Raw genomic sequence first — 12,953 nt, forward strand, 5'->3', positions numbered from 1 at the left:
TAGAATTACTATGTGACCCCAGAATTCCACTCCTGGGCATATAAGCAGAGAAAACCATAATTCAAAAAGATACTGCACCTCAATGTTCATTGCAGTACTATTGACACTATCTACAGTAGCCAGTACATGGAAGAAACCTAAAAGTCCATCAACAGAGGAACTGGTAAAGAAGATACGGTACATACATCTTGTTCTTCAGTCGCTAAGTCATGTCCATGGGGTTTTAGGTGAGAATACTAGAGTGCTTTGCCATTTCCTTCTCCAGGGAATCTTCCCAGAAGAGGGGTTGAACCTGCGTCTCCTACACTGGCAGGTAGATTTTTTACCACTGAGCCATCAGGGAAGCCCCAGGGCATGTATATTAATACAATGGTGTGTTACTTCTATTGGCCCTTCAACACCAAACTCAAATAGTTTCTTTTCTCTGAAGCCTTCCCTAGCTCCCCTGGACAGAGGTCTCACAAAATGACCAGAACTCTTTCCTCTCTGTTGCTCTTGTAACAGTCTGTTGACCAACACAATGACTGGTATTTACTGGTAATTGGTAAATATTTGTTTGCAAATGACCTATATGAAACATCAGTCCTCCCATCCAAGGATCAGAATTTATCAAGGTATTCCACCTATGTAAACTGTTAGAGGAACTGAAAGTAACTAAATAAGATAGCAAGAGTTCACATCATTCGAGTCTGTCTGAATCAACATTAAGTTTTAGTGTTGTATATCTATTTACCTACCGATCTGTCAAGTCTTTTCATTTTTGCAATAGGAATGGCCTTTCAGGTTGTCATCTACTTGTATCTTTCAAGCCAGTCTTCATGGAAATGTTTGTTTACATGGGCTTAAGAAATATGTAGTATTGTTTTCATAGAGGCTTAAGAAATACTTGGCTGAACAGTTTAATAGGGGGAAAAAAAAAGATTTGAGGAACAAAAAGTACCAAAGAAAACTTGGTATTCATCAGAATTAAAATTAGCTGAAGGAAAACAATGATCATAAACTAGAAACCTTTTCCTGCTATTTGGATCATCAGATTTCATCTCCAGCAGCTTCCCCTCCCGTGTCTCTTGTCAAGTTATGAAAGAAGTTCCCCATATGGGCCGATTATTCTGACAGGCAAGGCTATCTCATGACTTACAAGTCTCTCTTTAAAATATGCAAAAGGGCTAACAGGAAGGTTCGAACTGTGAGCAGTGTCTTGGCTGCCTTGTTTCAAAGGCTCACCCTTGTGACTACTTCATTATCGTCCTGGATTATCTGCTCAGAGCAGCAGAGGCCCCATGTATCTAGAATCGAGACACAACAGCCTCCTCATTTCTCATGCTCTGAGGCCTCTCATTGGCCTGATAATTGTCAAGCATCCCTTCCTCTTTCATGAACCCAAGGCTCACACCCACCAGGAAACAAAGGGTTCCTTTGAGGATGAATCTTGAGACCATCCCAGCCCCTGAAAAATTACAAGCTGGAAATTTTCTAAGTACTGAAATTATTGTGTTCCTTTTAGAGAACTCTCTGTGGACCTAACCCTAGGAATAGGTTATCAAAAGCAGACTTCCCTCAAACCCAGGAGGGAAGAAAGGACACTGAGGAAGAGATGAAATAAATACACTGCACACGCCTGCCCCTTTACCAGAGCCTGCTATGGAGACCATTTGCAAACTGTTTGCACAACTCTTGTCTCATCTGATTCCCACAACCATTCTGTGAAATGGTTACTAATAGTATTCTCATTTTAAAGGTAAGTAAACTGAGGTTTTCCAGTACTCTTGCCTGGAAAATCCCATGGATGGAGGAGCCTGGTAGGCTGTAGTCCATGGGGTTGAGAAGAGTCGGACACGACTGAGCGACTTCACTTTCACTTTTCACTTTCATGCACTGGAGAAGGAAATGGCAACTCACTCCGGTGTTCTTGCCTGGAGAATCCCAGGGACGGGGGAGCCTGGTGGGCTGCCGTCTATGGGGTCACACAGAGTCGGACACGACTGAAGCGACTTAGCTGCAGCAGCAGCAGCAAACTGAGGTTAATGAGGTAACGGTCAAAGTCACTCAGTTAGGAAGGGCAGAACAGAGACTTGAACCCAGGTCTTTTTATGAAAAAACCCAGGTACTTTTTATGAAAGCATAGCCTTTCAGCCATCAACCACCGAGCTTCTCATGCTAACACTCCCTTAACCAGAGCTACCCTCACATCTTAAACTTCATAGAAAGGAGCCTCCTTTACAACCCCTCATTTTATTGACAAGGAAACACCATCATAAACTGCTGTTTAAATATTCTTTAGCTTCAGGAGAAAAAAGCAAAATCATGAGAGAACAGTTCACATCAGCAATTTTGTGAGAAAACCAAGAGAAGCAACTTTCAGGGAAAGCCTGTAGTCAGTGTGCACTCGGGACCATGTGATGAGAAATGAAGCTTTCTCTGTTGACCCCAAGGAACTGCAACGTTCCAGCTACATGCCTTTGTGATCTGTGGGTTTCACATTCTGGGACGAAGCAACCTGAAAGAACTTGTCAGGCATTATCACAACGGCTGGAGAAAAAAAAGTTTTGTAATTGCCTCTGTGACTTTAGAAATTGTTCAGTTATATTATTGGTTTGCAGAAGATTTCTATTGGCAAAAGGTTATTTTGTCTATCTTTCATTTGTCTGTCTTAGCTTCATTTAAATCATTGTATACCACCCAAAGCAAGGGTGATATCTGCTACCTCTTATCTGCTGCTGCTGCTGCTGCTGCTGCTGCTAAGTCGCTTCAGTCGTGTCCGACTCTGTGCAACCCCATAGACGGCAGCTCACCAGGCTCCCCTGTCCCTGGGATTCTCCAGGCAAGAATACTGGAGTGGGTTGCCATTTCCTTCTCCAATGCATGAAAGTGAAAAGTGAAAGTGAAGTCGCTCAGTCGTGTCCGACCCTCAGCGACCCCATTGATTGCAGCCTACTAGGCTCCTCCGTCCATGGGATTTTCCAGGCAAGAGTACTGGAGTGGGGTGCCATTGCCTTTCCCTAAATACAGAGGGTATGCACAGTGTGTTCTGGTATCTAACATTTTAAGATACAAATACAGAGAAACTTCTAGTAGCATCTATGATGGAGTCCTTATAAAAAGTCACTTAGGATTCAAGAAGGAAGTAGTTATATTTCCTGGGAAAGAACAGTGAGGTCTGCATATCCACCTGCTCTGTGATATATGCATGTGGTTTTCATTTTATTTAAAAATCACTAATAGAAATTTTACCTTTTCTCATGCCTCCCACTGGCCTTCACTGCAGGATATATTACTCATGTCAGACCCAAATTTACCTCTGGCCCACACAAACCTACTGTTATCTTGCTGATTTGTTACTGTAAATTACTGACATCAGCAAAGCTCTGTCAGGAAACTGAGGTAATTGAAAATTCCAGAGAAGTTGAAGAAAATGTATCCCAGATTACTTTGGGCTTCTTCCTCTTTTATTTAGTGCATGTTCCCCATCTGAGTCATTGCTAAAATAGTTGAAAGGCTATGTTCACATTCAGTATTAGGTAGAAAAGGCTTATTTATTCATGTTTCCCTTTAACCCACCTCACTTGGATTGTAGCGAGTTTTGCCTGACTAAGTTTGTAATTCGATCAATATCTGGATGTCGGCAGTGGAGTTTGATGCTGTTACATACTTAGTGATTATATGAGAAATGAAATTGTTAATCTATGTGGGTAAAATTCGTGCCCCAATATATCTTGTAAGCAGTTTAAAAAAAATCTTCAAGTGTACGAAATGACAAGTTTCTGATTTGCATTGAGGTCCTTCCACAGCTCCTTATTTTTCCATCACTCACTTTCTATGTTATTTTCTCTTTCATCACCAAATTATCCCTCTCTTTGTCTAATAACCATGGTCAATGGGGACTAGATGTTGCTGACAGCCTCTTTCCAAAAGACGCACAGATTTTCCAGGTTCTAGCTGGGTGTCCAGCTTAGTACTGGGCACTGGAGTCAGAATGTTCAATTTTGACCTTCCAGGAACATGTTGCCCTTGGGAAACCAACCCTTGGATAGTGTGTTAATGAAGTAGGTACAGAAGCCAGAAGAGGGCATGTCTAAGACTAGGGTTTCAGGAAAGAGGGTCTTAAGAAAGTGACGCTTGATCTGTGTCTTGAAGGACAAAAAATAATAATAATATAAAGAGGTATGTTCAGGCAGATGCAATTGGAAGGATAGTGAGAGCTGATGGAAATGGAGGCAAGGAGAAGCAAGCACATGAAAAATTTGTGGATTAAGCTAAGGAATAAGAGCTATATTTTGGGTGTTTTGTGGAATCCCACAAAGATTTTAAAGGCTTTGGCATAATCAAATTTGTACTAGATCATTAAATCAGTGAGCATTTCAGTTCAGCGATAAGTAATTTTAACTAGGGAAGTATTTCCCAATTTTCTGCCTCTGTTCAGTTGCTCAGTCGTGTCCAACTCTTTGCGACCCCATGGACTGCACCATGCCAGGCTTCCCTATCCATCACCAACTCCTGGAGCCTACTCAACTCATATCCATCACGTCAGTGATGCTATTCAACCATCTCATCCTCTGTCGTCCCCTTCTCCTCATTTATTGAATATCTATCTGGTGATAGAACTCGCAGAGAGGTGGGACTACAGATAACATGGTCCCACCTTTAAAAAAAAGCTTACCTATTTACGTATGAGAAGGCAGACCCGAAAACCAAAAAGTACCGAAAGAGCACTTTTGGTCCATGTAGTAATGTAGGATGAGTTAGAAGGAGATAAGACCCCAAGAATAGTTACAGGTGGAAAGGAGAGGGAGGGGACTAATAATTTCGCCTGAGCACATTCTCTTCAACCATAGTTAAGGAGCTGTGTCAACGTAACAGCTGCTAAGACTATGATGAAACAATGTTCCAGAAAGTCATTATGTGATGAATGTGAAGAAATATCTTTAAAGAGCATAAAAGGGGCATTCTCCTATCTGCCAGCTCTGCCATCAACCCTCAGTGACAGCTCTCTTCTCTGTTGTATTAGGGTAAGGCAGCACCTTGGGTGAGACTGGGCCAGCGTGACTGGTGGAGAGGCTATTAGAACAATTCTTGAGATGTGCTGTGAGTCTGAAACAAGGGAGTGATGATGGTGATTGAGGAAGAGGAACAAGTAGGAGAGATCACGGGGAGTATGACTCACAAGACCTGATAACCCATTTAGAGATACAGCAGGCTGACTCTCAAGATTTCCACCTGAGTGACCCAGGAAGTGACAATCACCAGGTTTTGGGGGCAGGGCCAGGAAGAGGACATAGCTGCATCCATTTTGGATGAGTCAGATTTGAGGTGCTTTTCAGACCAGCAAGGGGCAATGGCCAGTGTTCATTTGCATGTGCAGGTCTAGTGCACAGGAAGAGAGCCTTACCGGGAAGGTGCATTTTTGAGTCTTTGTTGAAAAAGTCACTGCACCACAATGATCAGAAAGAGGAGAGCAGAGAGCCCCAGAGGGACCCTGGAGATGCTACCATTTAAAGACTGAGTTGAAGAAAGCAGAGCTTGGTCAGTGGATAGAAAGAGAACCAAAAAAACTGTGGTTAGGGATTTAAAGAAGGACTTTTAAAGAGGAAGTCATCAATGGAGTTAAAAGCTGCCTCTTCTGTGCGTAAAGATGTGCTATGATTTTCAAAACAAATTAAATACATTAGGTGGGACTGTTATTGGTAGTAATATGCAATAATTGACTAATGGCATATAAAAATACCACAAACCTTGGAGAAAAGCAAATTAAACCAGGCTTTTAAGATGATATACCATCTTCTAGAAATACAATGTAAAGGATGGCATGCTGGCCTCTGTGAAGAAGACATAGAGTTGGGTTTGTTTTCCTTAGAAAAGAGATAAAAGATTTGCAGTGAACCCTCCCCTGACTTTCTTACCTGCACCTTCTGGGGCCCTCTCATGTGTGGGTGGGTAGCAGTAGATAAGGAGTAACACGGGGGCAGAACAGAGTTCACAGCTACATCTGAGAATGCATCCCAGAACCGGGTCTCAGTGATTCCCAGGTTGAGGCCACTGGGTACCAGAGTGATATATCAATGTATCAAAACACATCTCAGTCGACTCACTCCTGCCCTGGGCTTTCACGTTGCTTTGTCCACAGGACTCCTAATATCCTTCCCCAAATCTCAGTGATGGAAGGACGTTGCAGGAATTTTACCAGCGATTTCCCAGGAGACTTGGAGCTGAAAACTGTTCAGATCTTACAGCAGCAATGAATTAGGGAAGAGGGCAAGTAGCACTCACTTCAAGTACTGAATTCAGACTGCCAAAAAACACAGCAAAGAGCAGTTTGTATTCCACCACTCCCCGCTTCCCTTAATTTCAAAACGTGACTGTATTTTTCTCTGACATTTCCTACCTGAAGCAAGGTTTTGGTTCCCACACAACACCCTTTTCCTCTGCTTTCTGGTACTTGCATTATCTCGGCCTGCCCTCTGACACTGTTTCCCAATTTATGTTTTCCTTTCTCATTTCCCTCTTCTTAGCACTGACATGAGCCACAAACCTATAACGAGAATGTCTGACTCATTCGGAGCTTCTCTGGCTAATGGACACCATGTGGGACAGGAGGCAGGAAAAAGACGCTTTACAGGAAATCAGATGATAATGCTTGCACTTTGGTGCCCTTTGAAACAAGAATTTAATTATCCTAATTAAAGCGATTACCTTATAGAAGACTTTTGGGGAAAAAAAGAGTAAGCAGTTTGTCTTTTTCCTGATGAGAGGTGTCTCAAAACCAAGAGGGATATTCCTGCTGACCCTTATCTGTTAAATCCCATGCACCCATGGGTCAAATCAAGAATTGATCTTGATGTTTAGACCGACCCAGAGACTGAAAACTGGAAGCCTCACTGTGCTTTGTTTGGGGGGTGTATTAGTTTCCTAGTGCTGCGGTAAGTACCACAGATTAGGTATCTTAAAACAACAGAAAGTTATCCTCTTATAGTCCTAAAGGCTTCAAGTCCAAAATCAAGGTGTGGATGGGGCTGCTTCCTTCTGAGGGAGCTGTTCTGTCTTTCTGTCCTAGCTTTTGGGGATGGTAGCATCTTTGGCTTGCAGCTGCCTCATTCCAATCTCTTTGATTTCACACACATTTCTTTGATTTCTCCCTGCATGGGTCTGTGTCCAGATTTCCCTCTCTTGTAAGGATATCATCCATATTGATTTAGGGCCCACCCAAATGACCTCATCTTAATATACCCGGAAATACCCTATTTCAAAATAAGGTCACATTCATAAGTATCAGAGCTTAGGACTTAGCCTACTTTTTTGGGGGGAACACAAAGCAGCTCAAGCAGAGGATTAGTATTAGGCACCATCTCCCCTTCCTTCAGGGGTCCATAAAGTCCCAGTTTTCTGGGTCCTTACCTGAAATCCAGACCTTCTGTTCTCTAATAAAGGTGGTCTTGCCTGGGCCCTACTCCCTCAGGACTCAACTCTCAGCTATAAACTGATCAATTAATCTAAGGGAAGATGACGATTGGCAAATATCACCCCTCCCAAGTATTTGCACCAAACAGATGACTTCCTGGAGACACTGCTGTAACCGATAGGTGACGGCGGAAATTTTGCAGTGGGTGACATTTTCTTTTTGAGTGGACAGGTGTTTCCATGACCCTCAAATCATCATTGTCTCCTCCATCTGTGAGAAGAGTGGTTCCTCTCTGTCTGCTACTCTCTGAAAGGAAAGTTATTACCACAGACAATTTGATCTATCTTTGCATTGCTTGCATTTTTTTTCATCCCATGATTGTAAGCATGCCAGGAGAGAAGATTTGCCCCTCACGAGGAAGTCCATCAAGTGGAAGAATTTTATCTTAAAAAACGGTGCCAACCTGGGGATCAACAAGGACTATAATCCCATTCTCAACCATGGATGATTTTCAAAGAATGAACAGGCGAGAGGGAGAGAATTCGGTTGCTAGGAAAATAGAATAAAATAAACATAAGCTCCCCCCACCCCTTGTTTTTCCATCCTGGGGTGGGCTGTGCTTCTTCGTCTTGTTATGGGATGTTTGTCCCTCCCCATCTCGGCAGTGACAGACTCCCAGGGATGCCTGCATATCTGTCTCACAGGTGTGGGATCTGATCCCTGCCAGCTTAGCGAGACTTTGGAAGAATCTCCCACAGTGCTTGTAAAGAGAAAAAGGTGAGAGATAATAGTTCACTGGCATCAATAATCTGCTTCCCCAACCGGCTGAACGTCTGAATAATAGCCTCGGCACTTGCCCTATTACTCCCCTTGCCTGGCTCCGCCACTGTCAGATTCTCTTCCCTTCTCCACAACTGGGAACTCTAGGGAGCAGATTGTTTTGGCTGGAATTAGCCGGGCACAGATGGTACCACCTGCTGCATGTTCCTTACTTCTTATTGGCTCCTCTCTCAGCTCTGCGAGTTTTTATATTTTCTAGAAGTTCAAGGGAAGGAGAGATGGCTGGGGCCCTTGCTCATGCCTGATTCTAGCATGGCTGTCTTGAGCAAACTGGCAAACGTGGGGACTGAGCTGGGTCTTGTTGATCAGGGAGGGGTCTCAGGGTAGTGAGCCACTGTGGCAGCCTGCTTGCTGTAGCAGGTTCTTTCATTTCCAAGATACAAACTTCCTTTACCATTTCTGTTTTCCAGGATGACAGATCTGCCTATGACCAGACACAAGGCACGTGATCCTGAGAGAGTCTGAGAAATAAGATTTCTCTTATTGTTAACTCAGAGGGACATAGAAGGATACTGCCCATTTTACAGGGAAAGGAATTATGATTAAACTGCAATCAGGTTGCTAAATTCATTTCTGGGCTATTCACTGGGAATAATAATAACACAGCTCTTCCGACTCCCACAGGGTAAACCTCACAGATTCATGAATTCCATTCCTCAGCTCTGAAAACATGACATGGGACCAAAGAACCTAAGAACTTCACTCCTTAACATTCTTTTAACTTTACCTGTCCAGTTGTTCTTGAATGTTTCCTGACAGGAGATCACACTGGAAATCATTCAAACGGCTGAGACATATTTTCTTACTGGTCTGACTTCATCTTTCCTTTTCTGCTATGCTTTATTAGACCAGGGTTTTTAATTCTAAAAAAACCCAAACTGATTCTTGCCTCAGGTATTTGCATCTTTCTCTTCTCTCTTGCTGGAATACTCTCACTCCAGATCCTCCCCTGGTTCACTTCTCACCCCTCAGGCTCCACTCAGAAAATACAGCCTTAGATTTTTTTCCTGACATTCCCCTCCCTGCACCCCAGCTGAGGTTGCCTGTCCTCCAATCCCATCTCATTTGCTGTTAAACCACCTCTTTTTATTCTTGTCAAAACAGCGGTATGTGAAGTGGACTTATATAATTGTTTTGGTTTGTACCTTCGCCACTAGAAAGTAGGTCCCTGTAGAATGGGAATATTGTCTGATCACTGCTGAATCCCTAGGGCATAAAACTGCATCTCCTATAGCATCACTCCGTGGGATGCACGTTAGTAAGGGAAGGGTGTTGTTTTGTGTTTTAAAGGGGGAAACACTGGTGTACACAAGGGAGCCTGCTTGAGACTTTGATACTGGTACATTCCCTGTGAAACCTGGAGCTCAGCTTTCTACTTCTTTATGCATGTCTGTCTCTGATGGAGTATACGAAACTTAAGGCCAGTAGTCTTGTTTGTTTTTGTATATCCTATAAAACCTAGTATTATGCTTCACGCAAGGTGGGCACTCAGTAAACTGAATTACCATCAATGTTGTAACTGTTATTTATTACTATTATTTCTAGGGCCACTAAATAGAACAGAGGTAGAAGAAGCATCTGGAGAAGCAACAACAGCATGTATGCCATAACTGGAGACCTGGCTTCTGGTTTCAGCTCTGCCAATAACCACAAGTTGATATGGGCTTTACTCCTCTCTGAGGCCCAGAATGTGAAGAGCCAGAACTTTTGATGAGAGGGTATATGTATTCCTCCACTCTCTAATTTTCTTCCATTTATTTCAGCCTATTTCAGTTTTCCTGCTGCAGATTTATAAATCTCCAATTACTCCTGTTACAGCCTGTTTCTTCCTCTGACCACCTCTGGGTTATTCAGTGCATACGGGGTTCAGAAAAAGCTGTGACTAGAGAAAGAACAGCCCTGGGGACTCACACAGTGGGTTCAGGCTGCAAACTGTGGGTGGAGAGCCTTGATGGAACTACAGCTCCTCAGTGGACATAAGCACTGTCAAAAATTGGGCAAACTAGTGGGTAAAATGTATGAACAGCAGCTAGTAATTTTTAAAGAGCATTTCTCAAACTTGAGCTTGTCTCTGGCTCTCAGTGAAAGGAGACTTCAGTCCAGACGTGGTTAACTGCCCTCAGATGATGATGTGATCTTAGAGTAATATAGGGTTTCCAAAGTAGCTTATTTTCATTCCACTCTTGCATGGAAGAGTTCATGCAGACCAGAACGAACTTCTTGCAGGAAGCAGGCAGACTAACTCACTCCTTTTGATGTTTCCACATCATTCAAAGGAGCATTTTACTGTGATGTGTTGTGGAAAGCATTGTCAGGAGACTAGGGTTCTGAAATCTATGCTTAACTGCTTTCTAGATCATTGTAGGGTAAAGATAAATGAGCGTAGTCTCAAGTCTATGAAGATTTCAGTTTCCTCATCTAAAAAGTGCAGGCAGTAGATTAATTAACTGCTTTTATTTTTCTAAGTGTTATAACCATCAGGATGTTCTTCCTCTCAGTCCATAGAAGAATTTTATTGAGAACGAGATTTTTTACTATTTCAGTGTAGACACCAGGTATGCTACAATTTGATCAGGTTTATAACAGTTACAGGCTGATTTATAGGTGAAGATATCTGACCCAAGGGATCATGACAATTCCTTGAAAAGGATTTGTACAATTCATTATTCCAACTTTTATTTTTAAAAACAAAGTAGTACATTTTAAGGAGTTAGTGTGGTTGGGACACTTCATATCCTGGGAAGACATTTTTCGAATGTTCCCTCACCATTTGAAGCAAGTGAACTGTTCCTTTTCATGGAATTGTCTTTGATAATATAAAAACACTTTATAATGCAAAAGAAAAGGTGCAAAGTGTCTACTTAGATGTTAGGCTGATTCTTCTCAAGCCTACTCTCTGAGCAATGGTATTTTCAGTGTTAAAACAAATAGGGCAGGGTGGTATGTACTTCTCTTTTTCCCCCTCTTGCTTAGATGAACCTTCAGCCGGAAACCCATGAGCTCACACTTTCTAAGCATGTTCAATAATGAAGTGGTAGAGCTCCACGGAATGCTTCAGGACCTCAGGAAGTGGTTAAGGGTTATTCAATAGTTGGTGTTCTCTCTTTCTGTCTGCACCAATTCCTGGGCTGCACTAAGGGTTTGGAAATATCATTTGTGTTGGAAGTGGTATCTTTCAGAAGAGACATAAAAACCAAGGTCTAGGTTGCTTGTGGTCACTAAATACACATGATGTTTTCTGTGAGTTCGTTAGGGATGTTCTTGAGTTTCCTTTCTAAATTTATATTCCTTTGTTCCTCTATATGCTTTTAAAAAGTAATTTGAAAACTGTAGTCTTCTTTTCCCTTAACAAAACTAGAATGAAATGTAACTGGAATTCTTTGCCCTTTAATGAGACTGTTTTAGGAATGGATAAAAGTGACTCTCCTTTAAGGAAAGGTCCCAAACTAAAATATGAGATTCTGAGAAAAAGTAAAGATAAATGTCTATTTGGTCCCCTGCATTGCAGGCAGATTCTTTACCAACTGAGTTATCAGGGAAGCCCGTTTTATGGTTAGCATACCTTAGAAGTGATATAGAATCTTTTGGTGAAACTTTATTTTTTTCAGTATCAACATTTTAAGTGTTTTCATTTGTGTAATATATAAATACATAAAATGTCTCGCAAGCACTCCTTCATAGTCCCTCCATCTTTGGGGTATTGTTTTTTAATACTAGCTGTTCAAATGCACACGCACGAAGTTAGCAATCTATACACGCGCAGAACACACACACTCTCTCACTGTCTCTCTCTCTCAGTATCTCTCTCTTACTACCCTTTGCTCTGAAAATGGTCACAACAGGAGCATGATACACACATCTTTCTCTGAATATTTCTTTATGTTAGATCAGTTCCTTCTAAGTTCTGTGCTTGCCAATGCTAAACTTCCTGCCAGGACAGTAGTCTATTTTTAACATTTTGGGGGCTTATCCCTTCGTTCCAAATCTAACAGGCATGTTCTGTGGCGTGAGAGACAGAAAAGCTGACTGGGTGCACTTACAAATCAGGATCATCAGGATTTGCAATTTCTGTAGAATCAAAGATATGAATGAGAAAGCCCAATTAGAATACTTAAAAGATCATTTGTCACCACTTTAATCTTCATGGGGTTTTACTCATCATTTTCTTTGACTAAAATTATTAGAATCTTTGTCATATTCATCTCAAGGCCAAATGGGAATAGTACCATTAATTTTATATTTTCAATATTTTGGAGCATTTTAGCATGTCATACTAGATTAAAGGTGGTAGGTGACTGTTTTAGTACAGAAAGTCTTGATTGGTGGCATATTCAGCATCACATCATCTCAGTGTCATTTCTCTAATTCCATATTTCATATACAAATGAAGACTGAGGGATTTATTTCTGTTATTTAAAGCATTTGTTTAATTCAGAGATTAATATATCATCTTCAACCCTGAAAAAAGAGGCCCTCTGAAACATCAGACCCAAAAAATTGGACACGGCCTATTAGCCCAAAAGAACATGTTGCCAATTATCTCCATGTTTATTTAAATATTTAGCTCTAAAGGAAGCAATCATTCCTTTATACTTCTTTAAATTTAGTATTGACATTTTTATTTTGGGAAAGGAGGTCTTTTTTTTTTTTAACATGGATACAGGAAAAGAAAACTCTCCAATAAAAATATTGTCTAAAAAGTTTGTTTTGTCTGCATGAT

At 41.6% G+C, this 12,953-nt stretch overlaps 1 protein-coding gene across 4 annotated transcripts in view; it reads right to left on the reverse strand.

Moving 5' to 3' along the window:
• Positions 1 to 12,826: 12,826 nt before the first annotated feature.
• The window catches only part of ZEB2 (zinc finger E-box binding homeobox 2), a 136,212-nt gene continuing 136,085 nt past the window's right edge, over positions 12,827 to 12,953 (reverse strand). For all 4 annotated transcript variants that reach the window (XM_005890702.2, XM_070389993.1, XM_070389986.1 and 1 more), the window contains exon 10: positions 12,827 to 12,953. This exon is cut by the window's right edge and continues 5,338 nt beyond it. The gene's annotated coding sequence lies outside the window, so the exon portion shown is untranslated.

The sequence above is a fragment of the Bos mutus genome, chromosome 2 (genome assembly GCF_027580195.1).
Source record: "Bos mutus isolate GX-2022 chromosome 2, NWIPB_WYAK_1.1, whole genome shotgun sequence".
NCBI lineage: Eukaryota > Metazoa > Chordata > Mammalia > Artiodactyla > Bovidae > Bos > Bos mutus.